The sequence below is a fragment of the Onychostruthus taczanowskii genome, unplaced genomic scaffold, assembly GCF_017590055.1.
Source record: "Onychostruthus taczanowskii isolate IOZ18803 unplaced genomic scaffold, ASM1759005v1 scaffold310, whole genome shotgun sequence".
NCBI classification, from domain to species: domain Eukaryota; kingdom Metazoa; phylum Chordata; class Aves; order Passeriformes; family Passeridae; genus Onychostruthus; species Onychostruthus taczanowskii.
Window position 1 is genome coordinate 81,210 of NW_024500462.1, and position 25,615 is coordinate 106,824.

A 25,615-nucleotide genomic window follows, 5' to 3' on the forward strand; every position below is an offset into this window, starting at 1 on the left:
AAAAGAATCAGCTCAGGTGGGGAGAAATCGATGGGTCGCGCCCACGCCACAGTCGCTCTCAGGAGTGACACAAAGGAGGAGGAGGATGGTGCAGCTTTGTCAGCTGGTCTGCAGGCAGAGCTGGGGATTCCATCTTCACAAGAGATTAGCAGATTCCACCTTTTCGGTCCAACACCTCAGGTCCACTTCCTAGTGAACATCTTTTGAGGTTAGGGTGAGAAGCAAAAAGGATCCAAGCAGGCACTGGACTACGCTCCCATCCTTCGGCATCACCTAGGTCCGCTAGTTCTATGTTGGCTCGTTGTTTTTAGGGGTTTTCCTGGAAAATTGTAAAAATTGGTGCAAGGCATTTCTCATCTGCATAGGAGCTCTGATGCCACTCCCCTGCCCTGCTGCTTGCAGGGTCCTGGTGTCACTCCCTGGCAAGCACCAGGGGACAATGGCTAATCACCAACCATTAACGGGCAATTGAAGAAGAACTCTTAACAATGAAGATAACTTAACAGCAACTGGTCCAACTGGTTTTAACTCTGCAACCTTAAACAAAAATAGATAACTTTTTATTCATGCCCCCAAGGGGCAGCCTCCTCTCTGGGGCACTTGCCTGTTTTCAGTGCCTTGCACAGGCGCTGGCCCTGCCCCACAAGGCCTGGGCTGAGTCCTGCCCCTGCCCGCTCAGCCAGGCTGAGATGGACACAGATGGTTTCTGTGGCAGGCTCTCTGAGCCCCGCCCAGCTCCCTGCAAGCTCTGCCAGCTGCCCTGAGCTCTGGGCAGCACCAAGGGCCTCTCTCCAGCCTGGCCCAGCCGGCTCTGGCCCCACAGCTCTGCTCAGGCCAGGCTGCTCTGGCCATGGCCCCACGGCCTCAGCCCCCGGCAAGGGCACAGCAGCAGCTGCAGCTCCCACAGGACTCATCCCCACCATGGGGGAGCTCCCACTGGGTCAGGAGTCCTGTGGGGAGGGAAAAGGGGGTGACACTGCAATGCGGGGGGGGGGGGCCACACACGCTGGGGGACGACACACATGGCCCCTTGGGACCCCCACCCCCACCTCCACCTTCTGCCACAGCTCCAGGAGGATGAACCCCAGCACGGAGCCCCTGGCAGCATCTTGATGGGACAGAGTCTGATGGTGACCCTGGGTCTAACCCTCCAGCTTTGGGGGTCTGGAGGGGTCACATCTGCCCTAAACCTCCCTCCTAGCCCCACAGCCACTCCCAGACCCCTCACATGACCCTACAGCTCCTGGCCAGCCTCACCCACCCCCGGTCAGCCACTCCCTGCATCAGAAATGGCCCCATGACCCATCAAAACCCCTTCCCATCTCCCCCAAGACCACTCAAATTCTTTCCAAGACACACAGCCATCCCAGAACCCCAAAACTACCGCATAGTCTGCTCCAAAAGTCCCCCAAACCTGCTCCCAGCACCACAAATGGCCCCGAGTGCCACAGAAGTCCCTCCCAGTGCCCCCAGGAGGCCCCAGATCTCCTTTAATCCCCCATGGCACCGATGCCTTAGGATTTTAGCTTTTCGCTTGTCCATATATGATGTGTAATCCTGCAATTCTTTAGTGTCTAACTCTAAACTCCCTAGAGAGTGTTCGCTACTGGTTTCCCATTTTGGTCAGACAAAACAATTCCTCTCCAGGCCTGGCAATCAAGGACACCTCACTGTCTCAGGCTCAAAACAGAAATGAGTTTTGGGAGGAGCAAACTTTGGGTAAATGCCTTCATTACCTGAAGCTGTCACTGGAAGATTGAGCCCCAATATACAAATGGAGCAAACTTATAAAAGTACGAAAAGCCATGACCCGTTGTCCTTCCTCTGAGGAGGTTGTGGTTCTTTCTGGAGGAACTCTTGGAAACTTGGACGCAGCTTCCTCTGAGCGACTTGTGGGAGAACTGATGAGGAAAATGGCTGTTGTGGGCAGCCAGTGTAAAACTACTTTGTTGTCCTTCTTTGAAAAGTTTGTTAAAATCACTGGAGGGCGCTCCGACCCTCTCCTAGCTGGGGAGACTGGGGGGGGTCTCTGTCCCTCTCAGCCCTGATGTGAGCCCACCCCAACATCATCAGGATGAGAAGGACAGACACCCTCCTAAGCCCCGCAAGCATTTCCCAGGAATCCCGAGGGGAGAAGGACAGAGACCCTCAGTGGGCCATGAGTGGGTGAGAGGGACAGACACCATCCACACCCGCTGACCGTTCCCAGACAAGAGAGGGTTGGAGACCCCTCCCAGGACTCCCCAGCTAGAGAGGGACAGAGACAACCCAGGGCCATCTGTCCTCCTCTCGGATGGGATGGACTGGGAGGCTGGGAGGTGTCACTGTCCTTACCGTTGCAGGATGAGGTCTCCATCTTCCTTTGCTATGGGGGGGTCTGCAGCGGTCTCCATCCTCCTCACTTTTGGGGGAACCAGAGTGATCTCTGTCCTTCTCTGCTATGGGGGAGGGCTGGGCGGGTCTCTGTCCTCCTCGCCCCAGGGCAGGGCTGGAGTGGTCAGTGACATCATCCCCTATGGGAAGACATGGGGATCCCTGCCATCCTCCTTTTTAGGGGGGTCAGAGTTGTCTCCATCGTCCTCCCATTTTGGGGGGCCAAGGCATGCCTGCCCTCCTTACCTTTGGGGGACACTGGGTGGTCTCCATTGTCCTTACCTTTGGAGGGGCTGTGGGTGGTCTCTGTACTCCTTGCCCCAGGGAAGACAGAGACCATCTTCCATTGCCATCTTCCCCTTTAGGGCTCCCAGGGGGTTTCCGTCCTCCTTACCTTTGGGAGAACCATAGTGGTCTGTCACAATCCGTCCTAAGGACGAGATTCCTGAAGGTTATTTTCACCGATCTCAGGGTGCAAAAACTGCCACGACAAGGGGGTTTTGCAGTAAAATCAAAACACACGTACTTCTATTGAATAACCTCAACAAAAATGCATTAGGGAGAAGGGGAATGAAGAGAAGAGCAAGAATAAGGAAAAGAGCGAGAGAGAAGAGAGGAAAAGAAAGGAGGTGTATAGCTACCCGATGTTCAGGTGACAAAGTCCCTCGAAGTCCAGTCGAGGAAGAGCCTGTCGTCTTCACGTCAGGGGAGATCTCAAGGGTAAAAGAGATTCAGCTTGAATCTCTTTTATAGTCCTTTTTGATTGGGGGAAGGACACATATTTCAAAATAGTCTATTGAGAAAGGGCACAAAGAGTCCATCAGCAGAAGGCATTGTACAGAAAGTCCATCAGCAGCAGGCAACAACCGTTGTCTTCTCGGTCCAGTGGTTGCTTGCAAACTTGCTTTGGTTACTGGGCCTTCCCCACACACGCCTTCCCCCACCCTACGGCAGGGATTTCAGTCTCAGTCTTTTAGGGAAGAAGAGGGAGCTTTTCCATGTGGGGGTCGCATGTCTCAGTCCTTGAGGGGAGAACCTTCTCCCCTCTCTGTCACGGTGGTTGATGTACGGTGAATGGAGGGACTTTTTGTGGTGACCACCGAGAAGGTCGTTGCAGAGAGAAAGTCCAGCCAAGTCAGGAGGGTGGAGAAATTCCAGGGCCAGCGTTGCTAAGTGATGCAGGCGAAGGAGAGCACACTGCCCCTTCTCGGGTGCAGTGTTCCATGGGTTGAACAAACACACTTGTAGACAATTATTTGGCTTGGTGGACCAGTCAGACCTGGATTTTCAGAACAGGATCTTCTCCTTTCCCTGGTGGTCTCAACTTTCATGACGATCAAGAGGCAAAGAATGAGGGAAATTTTGGGCAGACACTCACAGTGTCCCCACCTGTGCCAGGATGGGCGCAGATGCTCAGCATCAGGAGCAGCCACAGGAACACCCTGAGGGACACCTTGAGGGACATGGGGCCTGAGAGACACAGGGACACCCTGAAGGACACAGCCCCAGGACATCAGAGAATTTGGACCTGCTGTGGGCAGGGGACAGAGACATATGAGGAGGGAGGGGGACACACAGAAGGGGACAGGGACACACAGGGAGATGGGGACAGGCACTCACATGGGAGACAGGGACACACGGGGCAGGACAGGGATGCACAGAGGGGTCACAGGGAGCCACAGCAGGGGAGAGGGACATATGAAGAGGAGGGGACATGAAGCCACCAGGACACTCAGCAGGGGACAGTGTTGCCACACCTGTGGGGACACTGCCAGCAGGATGCCTCTGGTGGCACGCAGCATGGGGCCACATGACCCTGTGGGTGACACTGACCCTTGCCCTTTCCCCAGCCTGTCTCCAGGGCTGGTTGGGGTCCCCAGAGCACCATGGCCTTGGGACACCCTGGTGGCTGTCACTTGCTTCTGGGCCCCTTGTTACCAGCTGAACAAGGTCCCCGTCCTGCCCTGCTAGGGGGGTGACATTGGGCTGGAACACTGCGGTGATGACAGTGGAGACAGGGTGGCAGCAACTGCATTGGACAGCGTTTGGCCAGGGCTGAAATGACAGCACTGATGGCACTGTGGTGGCACAGGTGGTGGCATTGTTGATGTCCCAGTTCATGTGGCCATCCGTGTTCCCCACATCCCCCTCCATGGCCATGTATCCCCTGGCCATGTCCCCTGGCCATGTCCCCATCCATGTCATTGTCTCCTACAGGTCTCCATCTATGCCTGAGTTCAGCACCTTTATTTCTACCCCAGTTTCAGGGCTTGCAAAGGGAAACCTTTTAGTTTCATGACCAAAACAAAAGGATTTACATGTCCCTGCCAGCAGAGCATCCACATGCTTGGGTGGGTGGGAAGAACCTTTATTGGAGGGTCTTCCACCCCACCATCTCCAAAATTGTGGGTTTTTCCCCAGTCTGTCCCCATTTGGCTGTGGAAGATGCCCGTGGGCCAGAGAGAATTAAAAAGACGGATTTATGTTGGAGATGATCTCCAAGGCCACCCAGTGTTGCTTGATGACACCAGAAGATGGGAAAAGTGAGATTTTTCTGGGGCCAGAAGTCAACAAATCTACTCTCCAGAGTGGATTTCTGATGTTGGTCTGTGGATGTGTGCAGGTGCCCACGGGGAGGCAGGAGGACGTGGAGCCCCCCAGGCAGGTGACTTCCCAACAGGGATCACCAGCACCAGGGATCACCGGGGCTCTGCCACTGGGGTCACTGGGGATCACGCAGTGCGGATCCCATGGGGAATGGAGCTGGAGCAGCACGTGAAACTCTTCCTGCACGCGGGGCACTTGCAGGGCTTCCCTTAGCGGTGGCTCTGTTGGTGTCTGGTCAAGGTAGAGCTCTGTGAGAAGCTCTTCCCACATTGTGGGCACTGGAAGGGCCTCTCCCCAGTGTGGGTGCGCCGGTGGGTCACGAGGGTGGAGTTGTGCTTGAAGCCCATGCCGCAGTCGGGGCAGAGAAAGGGCCGCTCCTGCACGTGAATCCGCTGGTGCCTGAGAAGATGAGAGCTGGTCTGAAACCTCTTCCTGCATTGATCACACTCGTAGGGTTTCTCCCCGCTGTGGCTCCTCAGGTGGTAGATCAGGTGGGAGCGCTGGCAGAAGCTTCTGCCACACTCCCCACACTCATAGGGACGTTCACCGCTGTGCAGTCTCCTGTGGCAGATGAGGTTGGAGCTCTGGCTGAAGCTCTTCCCATATCATTGCCTTGATCCTAATTTTCTTATCAAATTGTACTTCTGATCTCCCACTAGTTTGCTTTCAAACTAGCACAACAGCCTGACAACATCTCACCTGGCCTGTCCAATTGTTTCTCCTGGTGGCACTGAGCACCACAGGATGATCCTTGGAGGTCTTTTCCAACCTCAATAATCTCCATCTTTATCCTGTCAAAACACCCATAATAGGGGTAAAAATAAATAAATTAAACCAAATATCTAAAGCCTCACCATTTTCCCAGGATTTGGTTGTGAATGTGGCCTTGGTTCAGCGAAACATGCAGGAGGATTTGGATTTTGTGAGGCCACCCAGGCCAGGCACAGTGAGTCCACCATCTTGTAGCTGTGCCAGCAGAACATGTCCACCTGAGCCTGTCTGCTCTCAAGGAATTCTGCTTGTCTGTCCCAGACAGACAATTTCCCCTGAAGCGCCAGACCTGCTCCCGGCTGTGGATGTTCCTGTCCACCAACCTCTCCTGCTCTGTGCTGATGCCTTTTTTGGACTACCTAAAACCAGAGGCCAGACATAATTGTGGGATAAAAAGCAGTTACACTTATTGAAGGACCTTCAGGTACATCTCAGGCAGACAAAGTCCCCTCTGGGGCTACACCCAAAAATGGACAACGGGCCATGAGTTTTTATACTTTTATAAGTTTGCTCCATTTGTATATTGGGGCTCAATCTTCCAGTGACAGCTTCAGGTAATGAAGGCATTTACCCAAAGTTTGCTCCTCCCAAAACTCATTTCTGTTTTGAGCCTGAGACAGTGAGGTGTCTTGATTGCCAGGCCTGGAGAGGAATTGTTTTGTCTGACCAAAATGGGAAAGCAGTAGTGAACACTCTCTAGGGAGTTTAGAGTTAGACACTAAAGAATTGCAGGATTACACATCATATATGGACAAGCGAAAAGCTAAAATCCTAAGGCATCAGTGCCATGGGGGATTAAAGGGGATCTGGGGCATCCTGGGGGCACTGGGAGGGACTTCTGTGGCACTCGGGGCCATTTGTGGTGCTGGGAGCAGGTTTGGGGGACTTGTGGGCAGCGAGGGGCTCTCGGCTGCTCCCACCCGCAGGGGGCGGGGGGAACCCAATCTGGGCAAAAGGAGAGGGAAACTGGGAAAAGTGGGGGCTGCACATCCACACTGGGGCTTGCTGGGGACCCTGGCTGGGGACTGCCAGCCCTTGGGGCTCCTCTCGGGAGATCCGGGAGGGGGAAAGGCAGAGGGGGCTGGGGGGTCACTGGGGAAGTGGCAGCACTGGGAGTGACTGGGCTGTACTGGGATCATACTGGGATCATTTTGGAAGTGAGTAGGAGCCTGCAGAGCCAATTGAGACCATATTGGGGGCTAATGTGATATACTGGGAATGGCTGGGATCATTCTGAGAGTGAATGGGAGCTGCTGGGAGCAACTGGAAGCATGCTGGGAGCAAATGACACCATAGTAGGACTGATTGTGTTGATCTAGCTGGAGGCAGCTGGGACCATACTGGGATGCATTGGAAGCAACTGGGATTACACTAGGACCATTCTGGGAGTGCTGGTACATGACTCAGATCATACTGGAGGTTACTGGGATCATACTGCTGTTGAAAGGGAGCAACTGGGATCACGCTTTGGGACACTGAGAGAGAAAAGAGAGTGTCTTAGGCTGGAAATGCAAAATGTGCGTATTCTGTTGCCATCTGTTAGGGGTGGGGCAGTTCTCTTCTGTTAATTGGGCAGTTTGCTTTATCTCTTCCCCAAGCCATCCTCCCTCAGGGGAGATATCTTCTGTTAATGGGCCATTGAGCCTCACTGCAGGGCTGATAAAATTCCATCATCCCACTGGGAGAAGCTCTGCCCAGAGGGAGGAGCCAAGCATTCCTACCTGGATGTAATGGGAGATTTGGAACACCACAGTCAGGCTTTTCCCACTGGATTCCCAGAGGAGCAGCTTTTCTTCTCCACTGCATTCCCAGAGGAAGAGCAGACCTATCTACACCACCACTGGACCTTTGGAGAAAAACTACACCCTTCTGCAGGATCATTGCTTCAACAGAACCACATCTGTCCCTCCAGGAGGACTGCAGCCACCATTTAACTGGACTGCTACAAACACCCTGACTAACAGGGTGTCAGGTAGGATTCTGACTCTGTCAGAGCTTTTTTTGTACTACTGCATTTTAGTTTTATTTTTCCTGGCAAAGAACTGTTACCCCTTTTCCCATATCTTTCCCTCAGAGCTCCTTAATTTCAAAATTGTAATAATTCAGAGGGAGGGGCTTTACATTTTCAGTTTGAAGGGAGGCTCCTCCTTCCTTAGCAGACACTTGTCTTTTCAAACCAAGACAGGCAGCAGGACCATCCAACCCTCCGCGCTCATCCCTTGTTTTTCCCCAAACCAGGATTTCCCATTCCCAAACCTTGGCCTGATGCAGGAGGAAAAGGCCGTGAAGAAGAGGAAGATGGCCTGGGAGGCCCAGGTAGGTGAGGAGGAAGTCAGTGCCCCTTTTCCCCTCTCTCCTGCTCCTTCTCCCAGCCCAGCACGGCCCCCAGCTGCAGAACAACCCCGCTGGCGACACCATCCTGCTGGGGATGCGCTGGGGGGATCTCCTTGTCCTTCCCTGTGGCACGGAGCCAAATCCCATCCTCCACTTGTCCTTCCTCTCCCAGGCACTGAGCTGAGGAGGGAGACCAGGGAGGACAAATCCCTGCAGCAGAAGCTCGTGGAAGAGGCCGTTTTGAGCGGCTCCACGTCACAGGAATCCAACGGGGAGGAAAATCCCCGGAGATCCCGCACGAGGAGGGGCTGCAAACGCAGATCTCGGGGATCCGAGGAGGAAAGACCCACCCTGGGCCGGGGTGGTGGCCACAGCTTGGACTTGGGGGTCCATGAGCAGCTCCAGGGTGAGGAGAAGCCCCACAAGTGCTCGGAATGTGGGAAGAGCTTCAGCCAGAGATTCGACCTGATCTGCCACATGAGAATCCACACGGGGGAGAAGCCCTACGTGTGTGACGAGTGTGGGAAGAGCTTCAGCCAGAGCTCCAACTTGGCTGCCCACCTGAGGAGCCACACCGGGGAGAGGCCCTATGAGTGTGGGGAGTGTGGGAAGAGCTTCAGCCGCACCTCCTACCTGGTTGTCCACCTGAGGAGGCACACCGGGGAGAAACCCTACGAGTGTGACCAATGCAGGAAGAGGTTTCAGACCAGCTCCGATCTCCTCAGGCACCAGCGCACTCACACAGAGGAGAAGCCCTTCCGTTGCCCTGACTGTGGGAAAGGCTTCAAGTACAAGTCCAGCCTCATCACCCACCAGCACATCCACAGCCGGGAGAGGCCCTATGAGTGTCCCGAGTGTGGGAAGAGCTTCAGCCAGAGCTCCAACCTCATCTGCCACAGGAGACTGCACAGCGGTGAACGTCCCTATGAGTGTGGGGAGTGTGGCAGAAGCTTCTGCCAGCGCTCCCACCTGATCTACCACCTGAGGAGCCACAGCGGGGAGAAACCCTACGAGTGTGATCAATGCAGGAAGAGGTTTCAGACCAGCTCTCATCTTCTCAGGCACCAGCGGATTCACGTGCAGGAGCGGCCCTTTCTCTGCCCCGACTGCGGCATGGGCTTCAAGCACAACTCCACCCTCGTGACCCACCGGCGCACCCACACTGGGGAGAGGCCCTTCCAGTGCCCACAATGTGGGAAGAGCTTCTCACAGAGCTCTACCTTGACCAGACACCAACAGAGCCACCGCTAAGGGAAGCCCTGCAAGTGCCCCGCGTGCAGGAAGAGTTTCACGTGCTGCTCCAGCTCCATTCCCCATGGGATCCGCACTGCGTGATCCCCAGTGACCCCAGTGGCAGAGCCCCGGTGATCCCTGGTGCTGGTGATCCCTGTTGGGAAGTCACCTGCCTGGGGCGCTCCACGTCCTCCTGCCTCCCCGTGGGCACCTGCACACATCCACAGACCAACATCAGAAATCCACTCTGGAGAGTAGATTTGTTGACTTCTGGCCCCAGAAAAATCTCACTTTTCCCATCTTCTGGTGTCATCAAGCAACACTGGGTGGCCTTGGAGATCATCTCCAACATAAATCCGTCTTTTTAATTCTCTCTGGCCCACGGGCATCTCCCCCAGCCAAATGGGGACAGACTGGGGAAAAACCCACAATTTTGGAGATGGTGGGGTGGAAGACCCTCCAATAAAGGTTCTTCCCACCCACCCAAGCATGTGGATGCTCTGCTGGCAGGGACATGTAAATCCTTTTGTTTTGGTCATGAAACTAAAAGGTTTCCCTTTGCAAGCCCTGAAACTGGGGTAGAAATAAAGGTGTTGAACTCTGGCATAGATGGAGACCTGTAGGAGACAATGACATGGATGCGGACATGGAGGGACATGGCCTGGGGATACGTGGCCATGGAGGGGGATGTGGGGAACACGGATGGCCACATGAACTGGGACATCAACAATGCCACCACCTGTGCCACCACAGTGCCACCAGTGCTGTCATTTCAGCCCTGGCCAAACGCTGTCCAATGCAGTTCCTGCCACCCTGTCTCCACTGTCATCACCGCAGTGTCCCAGCCCAATGTCACCCCCCTAGCAGGGCAGGACGGGGACCTTGTTCAGCTGGTAACAAGGGGCCCAGAAGCAAGTGACAGCCACCAGGGTGTCCCAAGGCCATGGTGCTCTGGGGACCCCAACCAGCCCTGGAGACAGGCTGGGGAAAGGGCAAGGGTCAGTGTCACCCACAGGGTCATGTGGCCCCATGCTGCGTGCCACCAGAGGCATCCTGCTGGCAGTGTCCCCACAGGTGTGGCAACACTGTCCCCTGCTGAGTGTCCTGATGGCTTCATGTCCCCTCCCCTTCATATGTCCCTCTCCCCCGCTGTAGCTCCCTGTGACCCCTCTGTGCATCCCTGTCCTGCCCCGTGTGTCCCTGTCTCCCATGTGAGTGCCTGTCCCCATCTCCCTATGTGTCCCTCTCCCCTTCTGTGTGTCTCCCACCCTCCTCATATGTCTCTGTCCCCTGCCCACAGCAGGTCCAAATTCTCTGATGGCCCGGGGCTGTGTTCTTCAGGGTGTCCCTGGGTCTTACAGACCCCGTGTCCCTCAAGGTGTCACTGTATCCCTCAGGATGTTCCTGTGGCTGCTCCTGGCGCTGAGCATCTGTGCCCATCCTGGCACAGCTAGGGCCACGCCACAGAAACCTGTGGCATCCCCCGACACACACCCGTTGCCCTCTGATTTTCAGTCTTTCCCCTCCATTTTGGGTCCATTCCCCCTGTTTTGGCTCCCACATCAAACCACCCCAAAATCCCCCAAAATTTCCGAAAATGGGAATCCCCTGCAACAGGTCCCACTTGGTGGCCAGGACTGAAGATCCCAAAACCCTTAAAAATTCATCAGGGATCCCAAAAGTCCATGTTGAGGGCAATCCTGGGGTGTCGTCCCCCCGCCCTGCTCCCTCCTGGTATTTCTCGTCTCCGCTTCTGCCTTGGGGACATTTGGGGATGCCCCTCCTCACCTTCCTGGGGTGTCCCCCATTTCCCTCCATCCTTGGGGACATCCTGGAGTGTCCCTTAATGAGCTGGGGACTGTTTTGGGGTGTTCCCCCTCCCCGCCTAGTGTGACCCCCTCACCCTCCCTGCCTTGGGCACATTTGGGAACACCCCCCTTACCCAGGTGTCACTTCTGGGGGTCCCTGTCGAGCTGCACGGCCACGGCCAGGCTGATGTCGTGGAGCAGCTGGTGACAAGGATGGTGTACAGCAGGGGAATGGCCATGGTGTCACCTCCCCTGCCCAGGCAAAGGCTCTTAACGGGATCAGCACTCGCGTGGCACCAGTACTGGGGCCAGGATGGGGAGGACAAAAGGGGGTGACACCCCGGAATGTCCCCAGTGTGGGGGTAGGAGAAAGGGGCAACTCCCCATTGTCCGCCTCAGGAGGTGTTGGAGATCTGGGGACATTCCTGGGGACAGCACAGGTTGTGTGGTTGGCCTCCCCGCTTTCACCTGGGAACCCTAAATCTGCCCCCCCCCCTTCCTATCTCAGGGGATTTTGGGGACACCAAATTTTGAACCCTCCCTCACCTGAGGATCCTATTCCATTCCGCTCCACCCACAGCTTTTCCAGGGGATTTTGGGGACTCTAAATTTCCCCTTCTCCTCATGTGAGGATGCCAAATCTGGCCCTTTCCCAGTCCAGGGCACTCTGGGACCCCAAATCTTCCCCTCACCAAGTGGCCAGCACAAGCTCCGAGCTCCAGGACTGGACACCAGAACCCCCCGGACCAGGCTCCAAGCTCCAGGACTGAGCACCAGGAACCCACCAAGGACCCCCAGAAGAGGCTCCAAGCTCTGGTACTGAGCACCTGGGACCCACCCAAACCTACTGGAGACCTCTCGGGCTCACTCCAAGCATCAACACTGAATCCCAGATTCACCAGGGACCCCTGCCCTGCGCTTTGTGCTCTGGTACCGAGCACCAAAGACCACCAGGATCCCCCTGAGACTCCCCCCACGACTTCAGGATGTCCCCCCCTGGGTCCTGCACCCTGGTTCTGGCAGGTACCGAGCCCTGAAGCAGAGGTCTCCATGCCCACCCCTACGTCAAAGTCCTCCCCGGGGAGGGGAATTTGGGATCCCCAGAGTCCCCTTCAGAGTGGGGAGGGGAAGGTTTGGGGTCCCCAGAGACCCCTGGCAAGGGTGAATTGGGGGTCCTGGGTGATTTTGAGGGTCCTAAGGGTTTTTGGAGGTGGGATCCCAAAACTTCGGAGGGGGTCCTGAAGACCCAAGTGGGTAATTGAGCCCCAGAGCAATTCCCTGGAGCTAGGGGGGAGGGTAGGACCTGAAATTAGGGGACATCCCCATGCCCATCCATGGGGGGGGTCATGGGGCTTCATACAATGCACCATGCAAGAACCACTGAGTCATTTGCATAGCTCCGCCCACCCCCTCCAGTAAACCACAGCAGAGAATGGATTATTTTTGAATAACCACGCCCACAGAAGTCCAAAACTCCTGTGAAATGAAACCTTTGCAAACCCATGCCCACAACTGCAAACAAAGTATTTCTTCAGTTCACACTGGGAGAGGTGTCCCTCTTGCCATTTTATGGAGACTTCTCCACAAGAAAGCAGGTCTCTCGTGGTTTTAATTTCCATGAACAGCAGCCACCTGGGAATCAGCAATCGTAAAGTCCCTCTCATCTTTCACAGCTTTCCCACAGCTGTGTTTATGGGCCACGTCAACTTATTGGGTACTATTTGAAGGGTGAGCTGTTCAAGAGCAAAGGTCCTCTTTATCTATCTCTGAGATCATCTTCATCTCTGGGAACAGAGGTCTTCTTCTTTCCCTGGGGGCAAAGGCTCTTCATCACCCTTCACTCTCTTTGTTCAAACTTCTCATGCTATCACACTTGCTTCCTTTAGCATAGATGCACAGGATTGTTCTGCTGCCAGGGGCCATGCTGGGCTGGGAGACGGAGCAGGAGAGAGAGGAAAGGGGCAGTGACTTCCTCCTCACCTGCCTGGGGCTCCTGCGCCATTTTCCTCTTCCTTGCTGCCTCCTCCTCCTCCATTGGACCAAGGTTTGGGAATGGCAAATCCTACTTTGGGGGAAAACAAAGGCTGAGCACATTGGGTTCGATGGTCTCGCTGCCCAAGTGCAGCTGGAGAAGTCAGCACCCCTTTCAGCCTCAGGGGGCCCTTACCCCGCTCATCTCCAGCCTCCCCCATTCCTCCAGGCTGCTGGAGGTCCCCCAGCTCCAGGATCGCCCCTCTGCACTGTCCCTACTTCAGGGCTCCCACATTGCACCCTGGCTCTCCTGGGGATCCCCAAACCCTAGATTGCCCCTTTGCCTGCCGGTACCAGATGATCACCACATGGGACACCCCAAGATCCCTTTATTGACATTTCTGTCTCATCTTTGGAGTTCTGCAAGATCCAAACATCTCCTGCCTCGCCAAAAAACCTTCGCTGAGACCCCCCCAGTGGATTTGGGCAAGTGGATTTGGATCCCCCCCAGTGGATTTGCTCACCTGCAGTTCCGGAGCAGGGTGGTGGGGCCATGGTGTCAGAGGGAAGCTGTGGCCTGAGCAGGGATGTGGGTGAACTGCATGGTTCTGCTGCTGCTCTTCCTCCCACTCTCTCTCTTCCTCCTGTTCCTCCCAGTCCTTTTTCCCATTTCCCTTTCCTCTTCCTCCTCCTTCCTTCCTCTTCTTCCTGCTCCTTTTCCCCTCCTGCTCCCAGCCCGGCCCAGGCTAGTGCCAGCATGCAAAAGCAGCCATGCTCTGCCCTGGGGGAGGTTCCAAAGCAACCACAGCCTGTGCGGCGCTGGGAGCAATAGTGAGTGTACCAGGGGCGATCCTGAAAGCACTGTGGAACTGGGAGCGCTTTCCTTCCCAGTAGCGCTTTTACTGGGAGCACTGGGAGGAAACAGCGTCCGGACCCGGCTACAGCTGGTGCTGGGCGTGGCCAGACCGAAGGGTGTGGTTATGCAAATATAGGGAAAATAGCGCATGGTGATTGGGTGGCATTGTGGAGAGCCCTGGGCAGTCGGTTGCGTGCAATTGTGACCTTGGTTATTGAAATGTTTTGTTTCTCGTGAGCTGTGGAATCCTGTGAGCAGAACTGTGCAGATGAAATTCCGTCCTCTGATGGTTTTTTGGAGGGGTGGGCGGGGTTATGCAAATGACTTCACAGTTCTTGCGTGGTGCTTTGGTGGGAGGCTGCGTGAGCACCCCCATGGATGGGTTGGAGGCTTGAGGAGCTGCCCCAATTTCGGGTCCTTTCCTCCCCCAAAGCTCCAGGGAATCGCTCCAGGGCTCAAGTGCCCACCTGGGGCTCAGGGACACACCTGAAGTTTTTGGAACACCCCCGAAATTTTGGGATGCCACCCCCAAAAACCCTCAGGACCCTCGAAATCCACCCAGGACCCTCCAGTTCACCCTTGTCAGGGGTCTATGGGGACCCCGAGCCTTCTCCCCACCCTGTGGGGTCTCTTGGGGACCCCAAATTTCCCTCCCTGAGGATAATTTTTGGGGTAGGGGTGGGCACAGGGATCCCCCCACAGGGCTCGGTACCTGCCAGGGCCAGGCGTGGGGCACAGGTGGGACATCCCGAGGCCATGGGGGGAGTCCCAGGGGGAACCGGGGGTCCTCGGTGCTCAGTACCAGAGCTCAGAGCCTGCTCTGCGTGGTCCTGGTGTCCGGTCCCGTGTTGTGGTGCGTTTTGAGGTGGGAGCACCCCGGGGTGTCCCCGGGGGGCCCCCTAGGCTGTGAGTTGGCTGGCAGCAGCAGGCGGGCAAAGAGACTCCATATGGCTTCTGAAGGTGCTGATCAGATGAAGGTTTATTTGGGGCCCCACCCCCGGGAACAGCATGGTTACTGAGGGAAAAGGGGGGAAGGGGGAAGGAGGGGGAGCCTAGGGGAGGGAAGGGGCAAGAGGAGGGGAAGAGGCTGAGAGAGCGAGGAAGGGCTAAGAACCAGACTGATCCCATAGCACAGCTTAAGAGGGGAATTGAAGTGGGCGCGGAATCACACTGAGCCAATGGGATGACAGATACAGAATGGTTCAGGGCAGGGCCACAGGCTTAGAATATACCATACATTTCGGAGGGGTGAGACAGAGCATACCATTTAAACAAAATGGAATACTACAGTCCCGGAGCTCGGAGCTCACTCTGGCTGCAAGGGGAGGGAAAGATTTGGGGTCCCCAGAGTTCTGTGGGGTAGGGAAAGGGCAGATTTTGGATCTTCAGGTAAGGGAGGGTGAAATTTTGGGGTCCCCAAAATCCACTGAGATGGGAAGGAGGGGTAGATTTAGGGTCCCCAGGTGAAAGGGGGGGGGGGGCAACCCCACACTGTGTTGTCCACAGGAATGTCCCCAAATCTCTGCCACCCCTGGAGGCAGCTAATGGGGGATTCCCCCTTCATGCCCCCCACGTTGGGGGCATCTCAGGGTGTCACCTCCATTTGTTCCCCCCTGTCCTGACCATAATCCTGATGCCACATGAGCGCTGATCCCGTTAAGAGCCTTTGCCCGGGGTGGAGGAGGTGACACCATGGCCACCCATCCGGCCCACTGTCCTTGTCACCAGCTGCTGCTTGGACATCAGCCTGGCCATGGCTGTGCAGCTCACCAGGGACCCCCAGAAGCGATACCTGGGTAAGGGGGGTGTTCCCAAATGTCCCCAAGTCGAGGAGGGTGAGGGAGGACATCCTGGGATTGTTCTCACCTCGTTAAGGGACACCCTGGGATGTGAAGAACATGGGAGGGTGAGGGGGGTTGTCCCCAAATTTCACTCCCAACACAGGAGAGAAAGGGCAGACACCATAAAAGGAGAGGGGGGACCGGAATTGTCCCCAGCATGGGAGGGAAAGGGAGGACACTCCAGGAGGGTGATGGGGATGTCCCCAAATGTCCCCAAGGCAGGAGGGAACACAGGAAATACCGGGAGGGGAGAGGGCGGACACCCTGGTATTGTCCCCAGTGCAGGATTTTGGAATCCCTGACGGGTTTTTGGGATCCCTGATGAATTTTTTGGGTCTCTGACTGATTTTTGGTGTTGCAGTCATGGCCACCTGTTGTGGCAGGGGTCGCTGGAGGTGGTGGCTGGGGCCACCCTTGGGGACACCCTGCGGATCCTGCGGCTTGATGTCACCAGCTCCGTGGCCAAGTGCATGGGGCAGGGGCCCAGGGGGGGGTACGACATGTGGCTGTAATGGATGAACATTTTAAGGATCTTGATGGCTTTTGGGGTGATTTTCAGGGATTTTGTGGTGCACCAGTGACAGCTCTGTGGCCGAGTGCCTGTGGGGAGTCCAGGGGGGTGGACATCGTGGGTGAGGATTTTGGGGGGATTTTGGGGTGGTTTGATCTGGGACCCAAAACAGGGGGAGTGGACACAAAATGGATGGGGATGGACCCAAAATCAGAGGACAAAGGGTGTGGTGGAACGTTGTGGGATGTCATGGGGTGTGACAGGGTGTCATGTCATGTCCCTGCCTGTGCTGGGGCTGGCGCAGACTCTCAGCACCAGGAGCAGCCGTGGGAACATCCTGAGGGACACGGGGACACCTTGAGGCACACGGTGACACCCTGTAGGACACGGCCTCGGGACCTCCAGGACTTGAGCCCCACAGGGGACAGGAACATCGTGGAAGGGACTGGGACACAGAGAAGGGGACAGGCACACACAGAGAGGTGACGGGGAGCCATGGCAGGGAATGGGGACATGATGCCACCAGGACACACATCAGATGACAATGTCACCACATCTGTGGGGACATTGCCACCAGGATGCCTCTGGTGACACCCAGCATAGGGGCATGTATCCCCCCCAGCTGACACTATGTCCTGTGTAATTTTGTTAATTGCTCCCAAATCTTGTACTAATCAATAACTTTTGCCATCTGCTTTTTTAACAGCTAAGATGAGGTTGTTGTATTTGGACTCACATTGCACAACCCACGCTGAAGGAGTTTTTCAATTACAGATACTAATCCCTTAAATTTTTCTAATTTCAAAGGGTATTGTTTTTGCCTTACTGGTGTGGCTCCTGGTCTGAGTGCAATACTCACTGATTCTGCTCGTTTGGATCTTCCTGGGCTATCACTGGCCCACACTATTGGATTTACCACATTGTCAACTTCATTGGGAATTTCACCACATTTTTCCTGTATAAAAAGTGCAGCAAGTTGGATAAATGTAGATTCAGGAATTACAACTCTTCTCATTTTTAAATGTAATTTCTGCTTCAAATTTTTCTAGTAAACCCCTTCTCAGCAATGGTTTGGGGGAGTTAGGCATATAGAGGAATTGATGGGTTACCCAGTGCTTCCCCAGTTTGAATTTTAAAGGTTGGAAGAAATGCCACGTTTCGCTTACCCCAGTCACACCAACAATATGTGCAGTATTGTGACTCGGTTTCCCTTCTTGTAGAGGACTTTGTGGACAGTTGGCTAGCTGACAAAGGTCACTGTGCCCTTGCTGCAACATGAGGTTATGGGAGAGGTTCGTCAGATAGAAAAATGAAGAAAAGATAAGAAAAGCTACAACAGAGTAACCACAAGAATGTAGAAGTAGGCATAGTTAGCTAATAAGTAACTAACCAATAATGAACTCGGTTTTTGCAATATGCATTAGCCTCATTAACATCCTTTTAACTATATGTGCCTATCAATAAACTTCCGAGATTTGCTGATCACTCATAATTGCGTGCTGCATTTCTCCCGCTGATCTCAACACCTTCTAAGGTATTTAACATACAACATGCCACTTCAGTATCTACTAAAAATTCAATGTCATCTTTCCCCAGCTTAGCTGTAACCAAAGGCTCCACTGAGGGGCTGGCCTTTAGTCCACATCACTTTGAACTTGACCTACTAGAACTCTGTACTACTGAGAGCTGGGGAACTGAGGACTTTTCTTTCAATGCTGGACAGTCATTCTTCCAGTGTCCCCTTTTTTACAGTAAACAAACTGATCTTTCTCTGTAGGGGATGTTTTCTTGGATGACTTTTCCTGAGTTGCCTTCTTACTAGGTTGGAATTTAACTCTTTCAGTTGGGCCCCTGTCTCAAAACACCTTCCAGGCCACCTCTACCAATTTATCTATGTGTTGAACTCCCTCTATCTTTTGCAGCTTTCTTCTTATATCATTTGTAGCTTGATCTGTAAATAAGAGAGCCAGATGTGCTTTACCATCAGCTGATTCAGGATCTACATCTGTATATTTGATGGCAGTTTCTCTTAATCTGTTTAAAAAATCAGTGGGTGATTCATCATAATTTTGCCTTCCTTTGTAAGTCTTTGACCAATTTATAGCTATAGGGACACCCTGTTTTAACCCATATACCACAAGACTTTGATATCGTTTTAACCTTGCCATATGTTCTGGTATGTTTAGATGCCAACCTGGATTTTCCAGGGGAAATATCTGTGTAATAGTGCCTTGAAGGAACCCATTTGCTATGCTAGTCTCTACTGATGTAATTGTTTCATCGACCATTCATCTCTCAGTGGGATCAAGTAATGCATCTGACATAGAGTTCAAATCAGCCCAGTCAGGGTTTTGTGAGTTAATTGCCCTTTCTACTAATTTTGCCACCTTAATCTGGATTCTTTTTTATATTTCTCCACAGTAGTTTTCCACTGTTCCAACTTGATAAGGGAGTATGGAATTGTCATGGTTTGACCCGGAAGTAAGGTCTTGGGAAGTTATGGTCAAACCAATCAGTGGCCAAATTTCAGATTGGCACCTGGTGTGGCCACTGGGGACTTGGATACCCCTCTGAGAACACTCTTTACACATCTTGGCCCCTGGTTGCTGACTGCCACAACGGGGCTTGCAAAACTGGTTCTTTACCTTTTTTCTTTTCTTCTTTAGCACGTTTCACTATGGGGGTGCGTTCTTTAATGGCCTTTTTAGCTATCCTTCCCCTCCTTTGCTTGCTCGGGACAGCAACAATCTCATTCTCCTCTTCCTCGGAGTTACTTGAGCAGGAGCTGTGTGACTCTTGACTCTGCTGGAGTAGTGCATCTCAATTCAGTCTAGTTACAATCCCAATTCTAGCAAGCGCTGAGCATGACTTACACCGCGGTGGGAGCCGGGCTGTGTGCCCGCTGGCTTGGAAGATGTCTGTTGAGGCGAACACCCCATGTGTGGAGACACGAGGCTTGACTCCATTTTCTCAGAAGGCTGATTTATTATCTTATATATTATATTAAAATACTACATAAAAACTATACTAAAAGAACAGAGATAAAAGAAATGATCAGAAGGCTACAAAGAACAAGAGTAGAATAGAATGCATAACAAAATCTTGTGACTGCTCACAGCCTCACAGGTGGCTGTGGTTGGTCATCAAGTGAAAACAATCCACATGGACCAATGGAAGATGCCCCTGTTGCATTCCACAGCAGCAGATAGTTATTGTTCACATTTCTTCCCTGAGGCTCTCAGCTCTCAGGAAGGAAAAAATCCTAGTAGAGGATTTTCCATAAAATATCATAGCTACAGATGTCATATCCTGAGCCGGCTCCGCAGTGTTCGTGCATTGCTATGGAAAGTGGTGGGTTGCTATGGAAACTACTGTGAGCAGAAGAAGCACCACTCCCCCCACGGGCGGTGCCGTCTCGGCAGAGGGCTCTGCCCCCCCAGCCCGCCCCCCAGGAGCGAGTGGGGATGGAGGGGGGCTGAGCTGCAGCGGTGGTGGCAGCTGCCGAAGCCCTCCCCGCTCCTCCTTCGCTGGCTGGGAGCAGCCACAGAATCACAGGATTTCTAGGTTGGAAGAGAGCTTTAAGATCATCGAGTCCAACCCATGTTCTAACACCTCAACTACGTCATGGCACCAAGTGCCACATCCAGTCTTATTTTAAACACATCCAGGGATGGTGACTCCACCACCTCCCTGGGCAGATGATCCCAGTATTTGACCACTCTTTCTGTGAAAAACTTCCTCCTTAATTCTAGCCTGTATCTTCCTTGGCGCAGCTTGAGACTGTGTCCTCTTGTTCTGTCTGTTGTTGTCCGGAGAAAGAGACCGACCCCCAGCTCAGAACAGCCACCCTTCAGGAAGTTGAAGAGAGTGATAAGGTCACCTCTGAGTCTCCTTTTCTCCAGGCTAAACAACCCCAGCTCCCTCAGTTGTTCTTCAGAGGATTTGTGTTCCAAGCCCCTCACCAGCCTCGTTGCTCTCCTTTGGACATGCTCCAGCATCTCAACGTCCCTCCTAAACTGAGGGCCCTAGAGCTGGACACAGTACTCAAGGTGTGGCCTCACCAGTGCCAAGTACAGGGGAAGAATGACCTCCCTGCTCCCGCTGGCCACACTGTTCCAGGGGCACGCTGCCCCCATCCCACCCCAACGTGATCGGATGGGGGTGGCACCACCGGGGCCGGCACCAACAGCACCGCTGGGGCTGGCACTGATGGCTCCGACAGCAGCGCCAGGGGTGGCACCGACAGCACCGACAGCACTGGCGGGGCTGGAACCGACAGCACCGACAGCAGCGCTGGGAGTGGCACCGACAGTGTTATGAATAAAAAGTTATCTATTTTTGTTTAAGGTTACAGATCTAAAACCAGTTAGACCAATTGCTGTTAAATTAGCTTCATTGTTAAGAGTTCTTCTACAGCACCGCCGGGGGTGACACCGACAGCACCAACAGCAGCGCCGGGAGTGGCACCAACAGCGCCGCCGGGAGTGGCACCGCCGGGGCCAGCACCGACGGCACCGCCAGCACCGCTGGGAGTGGCACCGCCAGCACCGCCGGGAGTGGCACCGACAGCACGGCCGGGGCCGGCACCGAGAGCACCGGCAGGGGTGGAGGGGCTCCACCTGCGCCTGCCAGGAGCATGGCCGGGGCGTGCCCCACTCTCAGATTGGGGGCGATGAGCTCCAACTCCGCCGCCTCCTCATCTTTACATCCACTGCTCAGTATCGACTGGTCCTTTTTACTTTTCCCCTCTTTTTTCTTTAAAACCAGTATATGGTGTTCCTTTTTGTTTGCTGATGGGCTTTGCTGAGATGCTAGTACCATAAAAAGCCTAGCATATTCTAACTTGTCGAAATATTTGTCCTCCCATATGTGGGATATTAAACTTGATATTAATTTCTTACTGAAACTACCAAATTCAGGGCACGTCTCATCGTTGTCTAGTTCATACGTTGGCCACATCTTTTCTGAGAGCCTGATAAGTCTGGGTTTAAAAAGCAATGTCTTACCACCTGTTAGTTCGTGCCAGTTTTTCAATACTAACCCCAGAGGACGTTTCTTGGGATATTACTATTACAATCACAGGAGAATACAAACCCCATCTTAACACTTATGAGTAGGAAAGTCCACGGAGAGGAAAAGAACTAGTGGGAGGTAAAGAGCAAGCAAGAACAAGTAAGATGCAGGATTAGAGCTCAAAACCTTTGGAACCACAGTGCAGGAGCTAACACCACCCCTGGCCTCAGGCCAATACTCACCACTGTCATGCTAAAGCCATGCTTTTTCAGAGTCTCCTCTGTTACTCTAGTGGATGAGACAGAAAGTGAATGTAAAACAACTCCACCTGGACCCCCAGGGTCCTTCCACACTAAACAAAACTTCCAGAGATCTCCTGACACCCAGCTCAGGTGCTGAAACAGAATACCTCCTTTATTCAGTTACTCATGTGTCTCTGTGCCAGGCCCAAGGATTCTCAGGCTCTGATACCTTCAGTACCACAGCTGGGGCACCCTGGGGGTGCTGGCAAGAGTCGGGGGGCAGATAAGTGTACCTCTGGTCCAGGGGGTTTTCCAAATGCCTTCTGTCCCTTCACAGGGTGCCAGAACTGATGCCTGTGAGAGGCTGACCTGGAACAGAGGCTAGACAGAGTTAAAGGAATAAAGCAGGTATTTATTAAAAGGCTTTTAAAGGATATACCTTGGGCAGTACAACAGCCTGGCTGGGGCTCTGCCCAAGACGGACACAAGATGGACCACCGGTCACGAGTTTTCACACTTTTATAAGTTTTGCACACTTTCATAAATAATGGTTTGGTAAATAACTATTTACATACTGGGGTTAGTTGTCCAGTTATAGCTTCAGGTTATGAAGTCCCATCCTCCTTGTTTGCTCCCTTCAATTCACTGTTGTTTATGGTTTTTGGGCCTGAGGCTGTAACAGTTGTCCTTGGCTTCTCAAGCTGGAGAAGGATCGTTTTGTCTAACTACCCTGTGAAGAGAACTTACTAACAATTAATACAAAGTTCAGAGTTACACACCAAGGCAGTACAGAATCTGAAAAATATGAAGGCTAAAACTTAGGGCATCACCCCCATGTCACTCTCCATGTCTGTATCCCCCCCACGTCCCCACCTATGTCTGTGTCACCCATGTTCCCATCTATTTCCATGTCTCCCCTTGTCCTCATCCATGTCTTTGTCCTCCCATGCCCCCATCCATGCATTCGTTCAATGTCTTTATTTTCACCCCAGTTTCAGGAGTTTCAAAGGGATGAACAGAAAAGAAAAGAAAATGAAGGCCAAAAGAAAATTATTTACATGTCCCTGCCAGCAGAGCATCCATGTGCTTGGGTGTAGAGGATTTTGTGGACAGTTAGCTAGCTGACAAAGGTAATGGTGGAATAATACCATTAGTTAAACAAGAAGGAGACGAGGATAGGAGTCGGGAATCAGTGTCCAGATGTGGCAAGGTCACTGTGCCCTTGCCGCAACATGAGGTTGTGGGAGAGGTTCCTTAGCTAGGAAAATGAAGAAAAGATAAGAAAAGTCACAACAAAGTAGCCACAAGAATGTAAATATAGGCATAGTTAGCTGATAAACAACTAACCAATAATGAGCTCGCTTTTTGCAATATGCATAAGCCTTATAACACTGTTATAAATATGCGTGCCTATTCAATAAACTTTCGAGACTTGCTAATCACTCATATTGCATGCCGCATTTCTCCTGCTGATCTCAACACTTGGGTGGGTGGGAAGAGCCTTTTTTGGAGGGGTTTCCATCCCGCTGTGTCCAAAATTGTGGGTTTTTGCCCAGTCTCTCCCCATTGGGCTGTGAAAGACAGCCGTGGGCCATAGAGGATGGATTTATGTTGGAGAAGGCCTCCAAGACGATCCAGTGTTGCTTAATGCCACCAGATGATGCAAAAGGTGAGATTTTTCTGGGGTCAGATGTCAGCAAATCTGCTCTCCACAATGGATTTCTGATGTTGGTCTGTGGATGTGTGCAGGTGCCCATGGGGAAACAGGAGGACGTGGAGCCCTCCAGGCAGGTGTCTTCCCAACAGGGATCACCAGCACCAGGGATCACCGGGGCTCTGCCCACTGGGGTCACTGGGGATCATCCAGTGAGGATCCTCCCATGGGGGATGGAGCTGGAGCAGCACACGGAGCTCTTCCTGCACGCGGGGCACTCGCAGGGCTTCCTTTGTGGTGCCTCCGTTGGTGTTTGTTCAAGTGAGAGCTCTGTGAGAAGCTCTTCCCACACTGGGGACACTGGTAGGGCCTCTCCTGGGTGTGGACAAGCCGGTGCTTGATGAGGGTGCAATTACGGTTGAATGCCTTCCCGCAGTCGGGGCAGCGAAAGGGCCGCTCATCTGTGTGCGAGCGCTGGTGCCTGACGAGAGTGGAGCTGATCTGAAACCTCTTCCTGCATTGATCACACTCGTAGGGCCTCTCCCCGGTGTGGCTCCTCTGGTGGATAATCAGCTTGGAGTGGTCTAAGAAGCTCTTCCCACACTCCCCACACTCGTAGGGCCTCTCCCCCGTGTGGATTCTCCAGTGGCGCATCAGGTAGGATCTCTTGCTAAAGCTTTTCCCACATTCCGAGCACCTGTGGGGCTTCTCCCCATCCTGGCGCTGATCATGGACCTCCATCTCCAAGCTCTGGCCGCCTCCCCAGCCTAGGGTGGGTCTTTCCTCCTCGGATCCCCGAGATCTGCGTTTGCAGCCCCTCCTCGTGTGGGATCTCTGAGGATTTTCCTCCCCGTTGGATTCCTGTGCTGTGGAGCCACTCAAAACAGCCTCTTCCACGAGGTTCTGCTGCAGGGATTTGTCCTGCCTGGTCTCCCTCCTCAGCTCCTTCCCTGGGGGAGGAAGGACAAGGAGAGGTTGGGATTTGCCTCCGTGTCACAGGGAAGGGCAAGGAGACTTCTCCAATGCGTCCCCGGCAGGATGGTGTCGGCAGTGAGGTTGCCCTGCATCTGGGAGCCATGCTGGGCTGGGAGATGGAGCAGGAGAGAGGGGGCAATGGGCAGTGACTTCCAGCTCACCTGTCTGGGGCTTCTGGGCCATTTTCCTCTTCCTCGCTGCCTCCTCCTCCTCCTCCTCCATTGGGCCTAGACATAGGAATGGGAAATCCAGCTTTGGCGGGGAAAAAAAAAGGGCTGAGCACGTTGCGTTTGATGGTCCCACTGCCCAAGTGCAGCTGGAGAAGTCACCGCACCTTTTAGCCTCGGGGTACCTGGACCACACTCATGCCTAGCCTTCCTCACCCTGCCAGGTTGCCAGAGGTGCACCAGCTCCGGGATCGCCCCTCTGCGCTCTCCCCGCTCCGGGGCTCCCGCCTTCCTCCCGGCTCTCCCGGGATCCCCAAACCCGATATCGGCTCCTCTGCTCGCCGGTACCGGGCGATCGCCAAGTGGGACCCCCAAGATCCCTCCAGGGGCATTTGTGGCTCAGCTCTGAGGTCCTGGAAGATCCAAACATCCCCTGCCCCGCAAAAAAACCGTCCCGGAAACCCCCTCGATGGATTTGGGGCGAACTCCCCTTCCCCGCTCACCTGCGGGTTCTGGAGGGGGGCGATGCCGGCAGACCGGGGGGAGCTGCGGCCTGAGTAGGTGGGCAGGGGAACTGCTTGGTTCTGCTGCTGCTGCTGCTCCTATTCCTCCAATTCCTGCTCTTCCTCCTCTCTCCCTCCTCTTCCTCCCGCTCCTGCTCCGCTCCCGGCCCGGCCAAAAGCAGCCGAGCTCTGCCCCAGGGGGGCTCCCAAAGCGGCCCCGCCCAGCACGGCACTGGGAGCAATACTGGGAACACTGGGAGCGATCCTGAGAGCACCAGGAAAGAACTGGGAGCGCTTTCCCTGCCTGTGCCGCTCTTACTGGGAGCGCTGGGAGGGAACTGGGAGCGAACAGCGCCCGGACAGGCCTGCAGCCGGCGGAGGGCGGGGCCAATCCGAAAGGCGCGGTTATGCAAATATGGGAGCGATCGCGCGCTGGGATTGGTGAGCGGGAGCAGTGCGGGGGTTTGCTCGGTGACGTCACGGCCGGGGGGGGCTGGAGCGATGGCGGCGGCGTCCGGTGAGAGGGGACAGGGAGCGGGAATGGGGACAGGGAATGGGGACAGGGAATACGGGACCGGGAACGCGGAATGGGACCGACAATTGATCGCGACCGGAAACGGCGAGCAGGACCGGAAATGGAACTGGAAATACGGGAAAGGGACCGGGAACGGGAGTGGGAATGGGACGGGGACAGGGATAGGAACGGGACAAGGGGGACATGGACACAAGGACGACACCGAACAGCAGGTACACGGA

The 25,615-nt window shown here is 54.2% G+C and overlaps 2 pseudogenes; one reads left to right on the top strand and one right to left on the bottom strand.

Annotated features, from left to right (window-relative positions):
* LOC121338688 overlaps nucleotides 1-9,336 on the top strand; it is a 48,819-nt pseudogene extending 39,483 nt beyond the window's left edge.
* Nucleotides 1-25,615, bottom strand: part of LOC121338691 — an 87,135-nt pseudogene that overhangs the window by 41,827 nt on the left and 19,693 nt on the right.